This window comes from Ictidomys tridecemlineatus, unplaced genomic scaffold (genome assembly GCF_052094955.1).
Source record: "Ictidomys tridecemlineatus isolate mIctTri1 unplaced genomic scaffold, mIctTri1.hap1 Scaffold_54, whole genome shotgun sequence".
In the NCBI taxonomy this organism is placed as follows: domain Eukaryota; kingdom Metazoa; phylum Chordata; class Mammalia; order Rodentia; family Sciuridae; genus Ictidomys; species Ictidomys tridecemlineatus.
The window spans coordinates 1,914,234-1,928,823 of record NW_027523576.1 but is presented as its reverse complement, the minus strand read 5'-3'; the positions used below and the strand labels follow the sequence as shown (position 1 = coordinate 1,928,823).

General features: G+C 37.6%; 1 protein-coding gene across 12 annotated transcripts in view; it reads left to right on the top strand.

The window, feature by feature from the left end:
* Positions 1–14,590, top strand: part of LOC144373975 (transport and Golgi organization protein 1 homolog) — a 153,845-nt gene that overhangs the window by 63,202 nt on the left and 76,053 nt on the right. Inside the window, exon 4 of one of the 12 annotated variants that reach the window (XM_078036942.1) lies at positions 13,154–13,223. The exons of the other annotated variants lie outside the window; for them this stretch is intronic. The gene's annotated coding sequence lies outside the window, so the exon portion shown is untranslated. The remainder of the gene's footprint in view (positions 1–13,153; positions 13,224–14,590) is intronic. 12 annotated transcript variants of the gene reach the window in all.

Here is a 14,590-nt window from a genome sequence, read left to right as displayed (position 1 = left end):
GTCCATAATTGAAAAGTAATATTCAAAATAGCTTTAGATTGATGGGCTGAGACTATCAAGATAACATTTAATAGAGATATGTATCATATTCTGATTTTTTCAATTAAAAAATCATACACATGCAAAATGAGGGATATCTGGCTTCATGGAAGTTTTTATGAAAAACAACAAAAAAGTCTTGTGGAATGGGATTTCCTTGTGACCTGTGACAATTGTAGTGTGACAATTGCCACTTTTTGATAGCAGAGGCAATAATCCCCCTGAACTCCGTTGCTTAAACTAAACCCCACATTATTCTGTTTATTATTCTGCTCTGGGATCCCCATTTTAGAAGGGTCATTGATAAACTAATATTTATCCAGGCGAGGTGACCAACATAAGGAGGAAGCTAAACATCTGGAAATCATTAGAATGGAGAAGACTTAGAGGCAACGTGGTGATTGTCTTTACATACTTGATTGTCTTTACATACTTGAGGGCAGAAGGCACACAATTTCTTTCTTTCTTTTTTTTTTTCCTTCTCGATAAAATAGTTGGAGATTTCAGCTTTTAATATAAAAAAGAGTTCTGTGAAAGTCAGCCTTCTCCATCAAGGACATAAAAATTTTCCTAATGCTGAGCTGTCCATAGTGTTTGAGGAAAACTGATCATACGTTGAGAATATTTTCTGAAGAGTTTCTGCAGTGTGTCTGTATTTGGGTTAGATGACTATCCAAGGCATCTATTTGGGATGTCTTATTTCAAAACAGTGGAACCACTCAGAATTTAGTAGATTCTAAATGGGCAGTGAATTACATGTTAGAATCTTCCTTTAATGGAAGCATATTTGATGCATATTTGCAGATTTTTAAATGGATCTTCAGTTTCCCAAAGAAAGGGGTGCAGTTTTTAACGTGGCCTGCAAGGTTATGGTGATCTGCTCCTAAATGGTGCCCTCCAGGAATTAATTCACCTAAATTTAGCTTCTAAATAACTTCTATAACTTTGTTCTGAAAACATTTTTTGGCCTATGTGATGTTATGTCTGAAAAGCATTCCTTATTAATTTAATTATCTTTTTTGTGTGTGGTTGCTATATTTTTCTCTATTCCAGATATTGGCTTAAGCCACATTTGTTTTCTGAGAAGCATAAGAAACATCTGAGTCTTTGAGAAGTTAGAGATGCTTTTCTGAATTGATTGAAATAGATAACTCTTTGTGGTCCAAACTTACCAGAGGAACTTTTTGAACGGAGATCCCTGCAGAGAGAGTAGCAGAGTCCTCAAGCCTTGCCCATTACAAAAGTAGAAACACCCAAGAATAGGGCTTTCCCAGTACTGTTAATGTAGAATATCCTCTTCCCCCAGCATAGAATTCCCAGACTCCACCCTTCCTGTGGTTACCACTGATTTCCCGGAGGCTTAGGGAAACAGGGTACAGGAAATGAGTCTCTCTACACCATCCTCATTTGCTAAGAGTTGTTGGTGAAAGAAGGAACCTGCTACCTCATCAGTCTGGAAACCCTGACGTCTTGGTTTAAGTAGTGTGACTGTGTGACACCAGGCCAGGCTTTGGGCCAGATGTCAAGGTGAGATGTTCATTTCTGCTCAAGGGGTTTTCAGTTGCTCACTCTTCCTCTTTGCCTATAGACTAAATTGTGCCCACTCTTTTTTTTTTCCACAGACATGTCAATGACCCCAGTGTTAGTTTCTTTGAGGCTGATTGTATCACAGGGACATATATTTGAAATAAAGCCATGAGACTTTGGTGATGGCATTTTAGGACTTAAATAAAGAAGACATAGAAGCAGCATTTGGAAGGTTCTTTCCCAGTGCTGGTGGAATCACTCTGGGCAACTGTCTACTCTGCCTCCTTACTGTGGCTCTGCCTAGTTTTTATTGGGAGAGCTGTGCTTGTGGCCTTCCGAATTCTATGTAGCAGTAGCTGAGGTTCAGCATGTGAAATGAAATCATGTTTTTTGTATTCTATGGCTGTTTGCATAAAAATATACTCTGTTGTCTGACACCAATTTTTTTCCCCTCTCGGTTCCTAAAGAGGGCCCAGCCAATTTCATCTCTGACAGATCTCTTTAAGACCTTTTTCTAAGTATGTCTTTGAGCAAGAGGAATGAGGAGTTCACCTCTTATGGAATGCATTGACAAAGCAAGCTAGAAAAACAAAACTTGTAGGGAAGAGCTTTTCTTAAATGTTATCAGTTACTTTAACAGGCCAATTCAGGTCATGTTAGAACAAGTTATTTGATCTGCAAACAATCTCATTCTTAGGTGAAATTTCTGACAATGATGATAATCTGTGGCCTATTGCTGCCATTCACTCTAAAACTTAGAATCCAATCAGTTGATTGTTGGCTAAACATTTCTTGTGTACTTAGTGGTGTTAGCTCTTGGGCAAAATGCTAAGTAAAGAAAAAGGTCTTCATCCTCAAAAAGAATATCCAGTCTAGCTGGTGAGATAGAACAACAGCCTATAGGCCTGACCATGTATATTAACCACTTCCTTATAGGATATCTATCCTAAGGATAAGGCTTAGTGGGTTCCAGAAAGTCCAGAAAGCTTCCTCAAGTAGCAGAGCAGGGGAAAAAAGGAAATTCAGCTTGCCATCTCGAGGACTTTTAGAAGTCACTCATGGTGATTTCATGTGAGAACAAAGTCAGGCCATGCACTCTGCAGACAGTGGGGCCCAACAAGGGGGAGATTGTGATAGAGCTTTATGATTCATAACTTGGAAGTCATCATAAAGAGCTTTGCTTCCACTTGAACCATGGGTGACCCAAGAAATTCACAAAAATAAATGGCTTATTGTTTAACAGGAGAAACCATTGATATGGAATAAGAACAGTATTTGCCCCAAAGATGGCATTTTACTCTTGTGGGAATACTGAATAGTAATGGGGGAAAGTTTAAATTTAGTAATATTAAAATTTTTAAATGCTTTAGCAATATTTTTCCAAAAGGAACTGTCATTTTCTTGGCCATAAATATTTTTTAAAAAATAGTAGACAAGGTGCTCAGCAGGCATTTTAAATTCTAACTTAAGGATTTCACAGTACCAAGTTCCAAATGCTGACAATATGCAGTTTTTTTATCCTATGTAGTAGGGATCATTTTAAGTCCAGAAGTATATATGTATATTTTTCTTTTCAAACAGATATGAATTAGGGAATAAATAGGCAAAGATTAATTATAGTAGGCTTCAAATGAAGACATGGAAAAATAACATTATAGTATGTTTTGGTTATCTTTCCCTGACTGGCATAGTTTTTTTCTACTCTGCTTCTGAGTCTTGACCCTTGCTAGACTATAGTACACCCTCCTGCCCAACCTCATTCTCAGGGGACAAGTTCAAAACCCCCACTGGTGCCTGAAACTATAAAGTACCAGATCCTACGTGTACTATGTTTGTTACTATAATACCACACACTATAGCTGTAACTTGAATTGTGGCAGAAAAACTAGCATGAATTTCTTTTTTCTCTCTTTACAGTTTCACAGGGACTACTTCATTTGTTCTTATCATAAATCTTACCACCAACCTGATTATTCTCTTTCCTTATTAAGTTGAGAACTTCTACTTTTTAGGAATCATCTTATCTTGGGCATATCTGAATTTCAAGCATCACTGTTGTTATGACTTGAACACAAGCACTCATTACTGCCATGGTCAGTCTGATAAGTGAGGTGGCTGGCTGTTCACAGGTGGGTAGCATCTATATTGTGGATATGCTGCACAAAGGGCTGACTCACGTCTCTGGTGGAACAGAGCAGGGTCGAATGAGATTTATTCATGCTATTCAAAATGGTACACAAACTAAAACGTATCAATTGTTTATTCCTGGAATTTTCCATGTGGTATTTTTGGGCCATGGGTAACTGAAATTGCAGAAAGCAAAACCTCAGCTAAGCAGGGACTCCTTCATTTATAATCTAGTTAAAACAAGCTTCATTAGTCACATTGGCTGGACTAGATGCATTGTGACCTGCATGCTTTTGCTTGTTCCTCCTTAGCTTATTTTTCTCACTCACCTGGAACATTGAGACATTCCGCTGCTTGTCTCTCTCCAAGCCAGTTACAGACATCCTCTTTTTTATAGTATATGTTCTCTTTTTTATGTTTATGATCAAGAAGTTTATTTATTGGCATTGGAGAATGTTTGCACTATTGCATGACTACATGAATTGAAAATATGTAAAATATATATGAAATTGGATGGGCCCCTCATGAAAGAGAGAAAAGAGTAAATGGTCATAGGTCAGCATTAATAAGCATTTGTTTCACCATGTGTTCTCATATTACTTGAATTTGTGACAATTCTTCATCACCATTAAATATATTTACTGAGGGCCTGTTCTGTGCCCTTGTCTAACATCCTGGGTCTCATCTCTTGTTTGAAAGAGAAGAGAGGTCTGCAGTCCATCTTCTGTGGTCAGATGTTAGAAAAAGTTCTGTGTTCATAGGCTCCTACTTCCTCCCCTCCTAATCATTCCTCAGACTACTGCAGCCAACTCCTTCTACCACTGCGCTGAAACTGTATCTAGAAAGATGAAATTGTAGTGACCTCCTAGTTAAAAAAGCCATTGGATGCTTTGCAGTCATCTTTTTTGGTTTGTATCTGGAGTTGACACTATTGCAAACTTCCTTTCATATGATACTCTTTCCTCAGTGACCTTCTCTGGCCACTTCTTTCTGCTTCCTCCTGTTGCCTTTCAGACATTGATGCACCTCTTTGTCCTGCCCTCAGCCCACTTCTTTTTCGATCTTATGCACTCTGGAGTTGCCACACACCTACACTGATAAGTCAATTCTAGATCTGGAACTCATAGAATCAAATGAAGCTTGCCCACCCCCCCTGCCCCCCACCAACTGGGAATTAAACCAGGGGTACTCTACCACTGAACCACATCCCCAGCCCTTTTATTTTATTTATTTATTTTTTTGAGACAGGATCTCACTGAGTTGCTTAGGATCTTACAAAGTTGCTGAGGCTGGCCTCAAACTTGAAATCCTATTACCTCAGTCTCCCAAATCACTGGGGTTATAGTGATGTACCACCTATTGGACAGCTTCTTCTGCCTGTGCCACAGGCACCCATAAGTTAGCAGTTTCAGTTACCTTGGCACACTGAGGGCTGAACATCCAGTCCTCTCCTCGTCACATGTAATGCCTGACATCACACTCCATCCACCTGGCAGAAGTTCCCTTCTCCAAAGAAAATGATGGAATCTGGACTCACAGAGGCTTCTCCACCGTAACTGACTGCTCATGCTTGCTTGGTTTTCTTTTCTTTTATTCTCTTCCTTCTCTTCCTCCTCCTTCTTCTTTCTCTTCATTTTTTTTGTCCCTCTAGTGCTGGGAATGGAACCCAGACCTGATGCCTGCTAGGCACTGTACCTCTCAGGGGCACTCCACCACTGAGCTACACACCCAGCCCTCCTGCCTACTCAATAACAAAGGAACATTTGTCTTTAAAAATATATATATCACTTTCTTCCCAAAGCCCTTTAGGGAGTGTGAAATGATTTTTTTTTTCTTATATTGATTATCATCAGTTTGAGGTAGCAAGTGGCAGGCATTGGTAACTTTCTTTGGAGATAAAAAAAAAAGATGACACTCCAGAGTCCAGAAGGAATAAATCTAATGTGTCCACAGTGAAAAAAATGACTGTGGAAGGAGTCAGGGACTATGAGTCACTCACTCAACAGATATTTATTGGGAACATCAAAGTGTCAGGCACTAGAAAAATGCAGTGTTGAGTCAGACCCAGGGTTCTGTCATGATGTGCTGTGACACATCTTGTCCCTATCTTTTGTACTCTGATTTTTTTCATCCTAATTAGTGATTAATGAAAACAATTAGCAAATGTTTACCATGGGCCAGGCACTGTTTTAGAACCTTACACATACTAACTCATTTAATCATCACAAAAGTCACTGTGAGCTTATTATCATTGTTATTATTACTGAGGGAGGGCAAAGGCTGGGCAGAAGAAAATTTAGAAATATGCCCTACCTCAGTCTGCTGGTAAGTGATAAGGCATGGATTTGAATCCAGGTGATCTGACTCCAGAACCCATCTGCCACTGTCTTGGCTATCCTAACTCCTCACCCCATAGCAAGTCCTTCCACTAGCTATCCATGATGCTCTGTGATGTAAGACAAGCTAGTTCTCCACGTGCCAGAGTTAACCTGTGGTTTTGAATAACAAATATTTAGACTTTTCTTTCTTGAAACACTTGCCCCCTTGGGCATTGCATTGGCAGTGGTCTCTTTTTCTAATCTGAAATCCACAGAAAAAAAAGAAAAAGTTGCAGTTAGGTCCAAGTGGTTTTGACAGGTTGCTAAATAAAACTGGCTTAACTGAAGTTCTGAGAATTTCTTACAAAAGAAAATTTCCTTAGTATAGGAAATCATGGGTCATTGCAGTTATAAGTGTCTTAGTAAATAGAAAATGTGGCTTGAGGCTAAGAAGCATAAAATCTTAATGAGATTATTTGTGGGTTGCTATTTATGCATATCTTTTAAACCATTAAAAAATGATTCCTGTCTTCAGTGTGTCATGTTAAGTTTCCACTGTTGAAATCTTACATAATTTTTGAGAATCTCCAGAGTTGCTAAAAGGAAAGAAAAAAGCAATAGTAACAAAAATTTATGTAGAATTTGAAATTTACAAAGTACTTTCACATACAGTAACCTTTCTGATCATCCCTGTTTTTATTCTCTTAGAAAATAGAATCACAAGGCTTTCAATGAAAATTTATAAAATTACCTATGTTTTCTTATATGGTAATTCTGAACTGATTTGGAAAAACTCAAATCTGAATCAGTGATGTGTTTAAATTACTAATGTTACTCCAAATTGCAGGTAGTAACTTTGGGGAACTTCTCTGACAGATACATAACAGGAGCATTTGGCTGATCATAAGGTCTATGAAGTGGTTAAAACCTCCTTTGGTTCCTTAGTTTTGAGTTTTCCTTGTGCTTAGTCCCACTTCCCTCCTTCACCAACTTGAGGTGAGGGCACACTGAGGGCGAGGTAGGCTCCTCTGAGGCTTTTGGCAGCAGGGAGAACACTTGGCTAGGCCATTTGTGCCCCGACTACCAGCTACAAGAAATCAAAGATTTCTCTCAGCTGTAGATGAAAACTCTTAGACACATAGGAAAACTTTATATTTCTATATAAATATCATATGTGTGTGTGTGTGTGTGTATGTATATATATATAGTTGTAGATGGAAACAATGCTTTTGTTTTTATGTGGTGCTGAGGATCAAACCCAGGGCCTCACACTAGGCAAGCACTCTACTACTGAGCCACTACCCCAGTCCCCATAGGGAAACTTTAGTTCAGCCTTAGAAAGAAAATTAGGCATGACCCCAGTAGTGAGATTTTTCTGCTCAGTATATAAAGTGAGAGCATTAATAAAGTATATATTTGTATGAAAGGTGCTGCTCTACAAATAAATCTGCTCTTTTTTGATTATTAGAACTGTACAGGAAGAAGTCATCTGTTTTGGCATAAACTATGGAAATATATCTAGGTAGCCAAGGAAAAACTGAATTGTTACTGAAGGATGTGTCACACAGAAAAGAAATAATTTTCAAAGCAGTGGCTGGAAACTTTTCAAACATGAATCTAGGGAGTCCCTTGAGCTGTCTGTGTGGGTGATGGGTGAGTAGTATTGGTTTGGTTCTTGCCGGGCTACTTATTTATTTATTTTCCCACAAAGATTCCTTCTTTTCTGTGAAATGAGAGTTGAAGGTGCAGCTCCATTTCGGTGAAGTAGAATTCATTTATACTTACTATAACTTGTATAAATCTAGTGAAGAGAAACAGGTTTTCTTGCTAAGCTTCAGTATTATATAATTAATATAATACAATTATTTTCTTTAACCTTTTTTTAAAAACTACATGATTTAAGATATTTAAGAATTTAATTCATAAGAGATTGAAACTGGACATAGGAGAAAGACTAGAGAAGGATCAGCATTCTGCTACCTGGTTGAACACATCTCTAAAGTGGCAGCCTTAGAATACCATGTCCTGGTAGAACTCCCTATTGAAAGCCAGCCAGCAGAGCCACTTCTTTATGCCCTACTCCTTACCTGAAGCACTGTGAATTGTCACCAGGGCCCTGAGTATGAACATAGGTTACTCCACAGGATTGCTACTCAGCCTGACAGAAGGGAACTAGTGTCACTGGGCAATCCACACTCTGATTTAGAAACCCCAGGCTGTGGGTTTGGCATTGGCCAGATACCCTGGCTCAACCTTGAATAAATATTCCTGAGGCCTAAATAGGATAGGGAATTCAAAGCCCTATTTTTCCCAAGTTCTTCCATAACCAATCCATGGCTGCTTGTTGTGAGATTTAAGTGGAGAGGCCATGTTTTGGAGGGGAAACAAGGCGTCATTCTTTACTATAAATTAATTCTCCCATACAGTTCCCTTTTCTCTTAGAAGTGAAACCATTAGAGGGGCCAGATCAAACCCACTCTAGTCATTGACCAGGGCCAGCTTTATCACACACCCTGCCCAATGTAGTAACAACCTGTGTGAAATGACTTGAGAAATCTTAGGCAGTGCCCTCTCCCCACCCAGATATCTCAAATGCAGCCTTCATCTTAAGCCAGGTCTTAAAGACTCAGGTAGACTTTTATTCTTTTAGTATTTGGATTTCATCCCTTCTAAGAAAATGGACATCACAGTGGGAGGTAAATGACTTTTATGTTATTATAGTCACTTATGCCATGATATAAATTAGTTTAAGTTTCTTTGGTTTTGAAAGAAAGATAATTAGATGACAATGGGGAGAAGGTGCAGAATTGGAACAAAGGCAGGAAGCACAGTCATCACTCTTGTGGCCTGGCTGAGGACTCTGTGACTTCTTTCCCATTAGAACTTGCTTCTATGCTTTCAGGGAAACAGGGCATCCTATTTTCCATTTACTTCTCCCTTCTGTCAAACAAAGACTTGGAGGTCTTTTTACGGCTTTGACTCTTCCTTATCCCTTCTAGATGTAGTTCCATTTCCTTTCCAAGATGAAAGCATGTCTTTGTCCCCTCCCAGAATAGTTCCAGGCAGCAGAACATAGTGAATCCTTCCAGATAAAGAGGATGCTGATAAAATGCCAGATTGTTATCAGAGAAGCAAAGTGAGGGGAGTCAAGTCCCTACCATTAATTACCTCATTACAGCTTTGTTTATATCCTGTTCATTTGGGGCATGTTTTTCTTGGACAGTTTCTTATCTGTGTTCTGAACTGCAGTCTGAAGTTTGCAAAACTCCCAAAGGTCAGGAAATAGTGGGTTCCTTCTTTGCTTAATGGCAAGGAAGAGAAGATCAAAGTTTCTATCTTCATCTGGAAGGAAATAGACAAATGCTTGGTTTGGGCAGCCTATTCCTCTCCTCAGTAGACAACTATACTGTGCTGATTGAGCTCTGGCTCTAAATATTGAGGAAGTTACCTGGAAATAGAATGGCATTTATCTCTGTGAAGCCATGAGCATCAAGCAGTGATTGTATATCCAGACATTGAGGCTGGAGTCCAGTTGAATCTAAAGTAATACTACTTGGTAGTTTTAGTAAATATACTTGATGCCACTGAACTGTATTCCTAAAAATGGCTAAAATGGTTGACAAAGTTATGTTTCTTTACTAAACAAGTTCATATCTGACCTCATGTTGTTTTATTCGGTTTGGTCTGCAGCGCAACCCATCTTAGCTAACAAGACTATGGACATAATTCAACCCACCCTCTCAGCTCACTGGTGATGTGGGCTTCTGAAGACCAGAACATTTTGCTTTTCATAAGACAAAATCCTACAAGCATGTTATCTGGTAATATACCTGCAGTACGAATTTGAAGAATAAAAGAAAGAAAAAGCGAATAAGAGAATATACCTCATTCTAAATCATGAAACTTAGTTCTTATTAACTCCAAAAGCCCTCGCTCAGAGCTCCAATGTAAAGTGTCTTGTTTTTACCTTGTGTGCATGTCTCCTGGTTCATCGCTGTCATCACTTGAAGTTAGCTGATAAAGTCAATTTGATTTTTGCAGGCGCTTGCTCATATTTAATTTAGTATTTCCTTAGAAGAGGCTAGAAAAATGAGGGACTTAGGGAAAAGTTAAGGTAAATCTTGAAATATATAAAAGCTCACTTTGAGTGAAAACTAATTAAAAACTAGCCCTGGCCTTTTCATAGGCAAGAAAAAATTGGAATGGCGACAGGGGATGTATTCTTTAGGAAATAAAAACTTTGCCAGAAATAGCATGGGTGGTTAAAGGAGTCTGGTGTGAAAGTTGCATCATTTAAAAAATAATATATCTTTACTTTCTTCTTGACTAATGGTTTTGTCAGAATAACTGTTTAGATAATAAATGAAGTACTTTGAAGTGCATAGGGGAATGAACATTTCTGTGCCTTGTACTAACTGGTGATACAGATTATAAACTAAATGATGCCAAACTTCATCAGTTCATCCCAGATCTGCACACTAGCAAGCTTAGTCAAAGCCGTAGAAATCTACTGAGGAAATCATGAAAATGAATGGAATTGATCCAGAATGTTTTAATTTTCTTCCGAAATGTTATATTTATTAGACCTCAACACCCAAAAGTTAAAACAGTATTGAATTTCACACATAGCACTTTATTTGTAATCTTAGGTTAAAGGTTATGGCTTTGGCATGACTGAAGAATAATGACTCATACATTTTACACTGACTTTATTTTATTTCTGATAGGCATAAAGGAGAGCTAGGGAGTAAGATGATAGTGCATTAAGGCTGAATTTATTAGTTGATTGGACACAAATGGAAATACAGAATGTCACTTAATGATTTTTTTGTTTCTGTTGATATTTGTATTTATACTTTGGGTGAAGACTGTGAAATGCTAACTTATACTTAAAATGCAATATAAAATATCTCTTGACTATTAAAATTAGGAGTGAGAATTAACAGTGATTTTTTTTCTAATAAATGTCTCAAACTATACATAGCTAAAATCTTATCATGTGGACATTTTGGAGAATGTGACCAGTACTCTGCATTTAAATGTGCCCCATCTTAAAATGTAGTCATCATGAAATTAATACATTAAGGCATGGTCACAATCCAGGAAAAGACTTGAAGGTAATATGAGTCTCCCCATAATCAGTAACCTAATTAAATGCTAGATAGCTTCAGCTTTACAATAATGTACCATGCTTCTGAACAAAGATAACACCACCACTGAAACTGTATACTTGTAACACTAGTACATTTTTAATTAGTGGCAGGGTACGTGTGTGTGCTCATTTTTGTTTCATCTTTGGACTTTGCACAGCTGTTTCCATTGTGCATTCATTTGGACTATATCCAGTGAGGACAGTCACTGATTTGGCTTGGTTTTTTCAGAATTTGGAATGATTCAAACTGGTTTGAATCAAAGTTACCTTTTTGCTATGGAAAAGGCAACTTTGGGGGGTATTTAATATATAAAACTGGTTTAATCTACTCAAGAAGAAGAGAAAATCTGTTTTACCTTAATAGCTCACATAGAAAATTGTACCACCAAATGCAGATGAGTTTATTGAAGACGGTCCATCAGATTTGGCATCTCTTGGTTGAATAATTTGAGTTGTATGTACACTTAAAAGTAATACAGCTGAATTTCTTTTAATATATATTATTGCTCAATTCTTTGATGGTAAAAATGCCTTAGAATTGGAGTGCATCAGTTTCAATATTAGTGTAGGCTTTTTTTCTTTCTTTCTTTCTTTAGTTGTACATAATACCTTTATTTTATTTATTTATTTTTGTGTGGTGCTAAGGATCGAAACCAGGGCCTCACATGTACTAGGCGGGCGCTCTACCGCTAAGCCACAACCCCAGCTCCTAGTGTAGGCTTTTGAGTTAGAGGCACCTGACTTTGAATCCAGCTTGTTCACTCACTTCCTTTATGAGCTTGGGCAAGTTACTTAATCTCTCTGAGATTGTCTAGAAGAGAGCATGTGGAAGCTTCAGAACATTGTCCTAAAAACATTTTTGGTTTTTAGTTCTTATGTGATTATTAGGACTTAAGTATTTATTGATTTGATTTTTTAAGAGAGCACAAGGAAAAGTTAATTCTGGTTGGAAAAGTTTAAAAGAAATAACTGGAGTTGTTTAATCTGAGGGAGAGAAGACAGGATGTTCCAGAGAAAGGGCTAGAGGAAGAGAAGAGAAAAGAAGACAGGATTATACCTCAACTTTTCTAGTGGATATGATAGGATTTTCTTTAAGAACAGTTTCAGTGAGGCCTGACATAAACTGCACATGTTTAAAATGTATAGTTTGATAAGTTTATATACAATCTAAAACCATCACCATCGTCAAGATAGTGAACATATCCTTCACCCTTTGTAGTCCTTACACAGCCACTCCATTGCTGGCATTGGCTGTTCCGGGTTCTGTCACTCTAAGTTAATTTGCACTTCTTTGTATTTCATGTAAATTAAATCATACAGTACGCGTTCTATTTTGTCTGACTTTTTCACTCAGCCTAATTATTTTGAGATTCAGCCATTTGTTACACATACCCATGATTTTTTTTTCCTTTTTATCATCAAATAGAATTCCATCATATTGATCTACCATATATTTATTTATGTAGGCAACTGTTTATTTATGTACTCAACCATTTTAGACATTTATCTTGTATCCAATTTGGGACCATTATAAATGAGTTGCTATGAAGATTTCATGTACAAGTCATATTCTAGACGTGCTTTCATTTCTCTAGAGTAAACATACAGAAGTGGAATACCCATTCAACTATATGGTTGGTGTATGTTTAACTTTAAGAAATTGAACAATTTGTTTTCCAAGGTGATTGTATTATTTTACATTCCCACCAACAGAGTATGAGAGTTCCAGTTGTTACATGTCCTAGCCAACACTTCGTGTGCTCGATGTTTTTCATTTTAGCCTTTCTAGTGAGTATGTAGTTATGTCTACTTGGGGTATTAATTTGAACTTCCCAAACAACTGGGGATCTTGACCATCTTTTACATGTGTTTATGTGCCATCCATATATCTTCTTTGTTGAAGTGTCTGTTCAGAGCTTTGACCCATTTTTTTTAAAAAGAGAGTGAGAGAGGAGAGAGAGAGAGAGAATTTTTACTATTTATTTTTCAGTTCTCGGTGGACACAACATCTTTGTTGGTATGTGGTGCTGAGGATTGAACCCGGGCCGCACGCATGCCAGGTGAGCATGCTACCGCTTGAGCCACATCCCCAGCCCCTGACCCATTTTTTTTAACTGGGTTGTTTGTTTTGTTATTTCGAGTGTATTCTGGGACCAAATCTTTTAGGCATAGATTCATTTATTTCTCTGGCATGTAGAACCAGAAAAACAAAATTAAATTATAGCAAGAAGGAGTCTACTTACACAGAAGGAAGTACTTTTTGACTGTGGCAGTCTAAACATGGGCATGGGTCAACCAAAGGAGGATGTAAAACTTTCCCTGGACTTATTTTAAAAAGGGCTGGCTGTAGTCTATTTGGGATACTGTAGGCATGCAGAAGTATGACTCAGTTTACCTAACTGAAGTTTTCATTTGAGAGAAGATATCTTCCCTGGGATGGGTCTCTTGCTAACATCTTAGTATCCCTTGCTCTTTTGTGCTATTTTTTCCAGGCAAAAAAAGTGCAATTTCTTGGGATTTTTCAAGACTTTTCCTGTACTTTATGATTTTTAAAAAGTCATTCTTTCTGATTTTAGCTTGAAGTATTGCTACGAAATATGAGGAAGGTCATTCGGGGCATTAATTAACTTCAGCAAAAACAATTGCAATCTCTACAGAGCAATCATATTAAAAGAAATGCTCAAATTTCTCTCATCCAGCAGTAGCACCAATCATTGTTTTTGCTGATGGTATTGGACAGATTAATTCAACTCTCTGTAGAGGTAAAATAATTAACTAGATTCTAGAGAGGAGGTTTTCTGTGATTAAAGGACTTGGGTTGTTGTGGCCCTTGGATGGGAAGAGTCAGGGGTGCTTTAATGACAGGATTTCAGTAGAGCTAATGAAAGATTTTCCTGTATGTAGAAAACACTGGTCATTTATTCTCCAACTCCACAGATTGCCCAAACTGGAGGATGTTGGCTCCAACTATAAGGAGATTGAGTATGGTTAGTGTTAGGCATAAAATTTTTATTATCAGCATCAATATTATTATGAGATTAAGCAATGGAACAAGTCAAGAGAGACCATGAAGATATGTGAGAATAATAATAATAAAAAAAAGATAGCCATCTGCCTGGACTGTTTAAATGCCCATTGATTTATAGGATCTTGTTATTGAAGGAAACTGTAGAGATCACTTCTCCTAAAATAACCTTTTACAGAAGGGAATATGAGAGGACATTATGTAACTTGCCTCTGGCTACATTGTTAGATACTAATATTTTAATTTTAGGATGTTGCAAAAGTAATCTCACTTAAAAGAGACACAAAGGAAACCATGTGTTTCTGCTTCATGAGAAGGTTTCACATGACCAAAATAGTCCCTTAAAGCTGATGACTTATTATTTTTTCCTAAGCCCATGAAGATTCTGACCTATGTTTATCT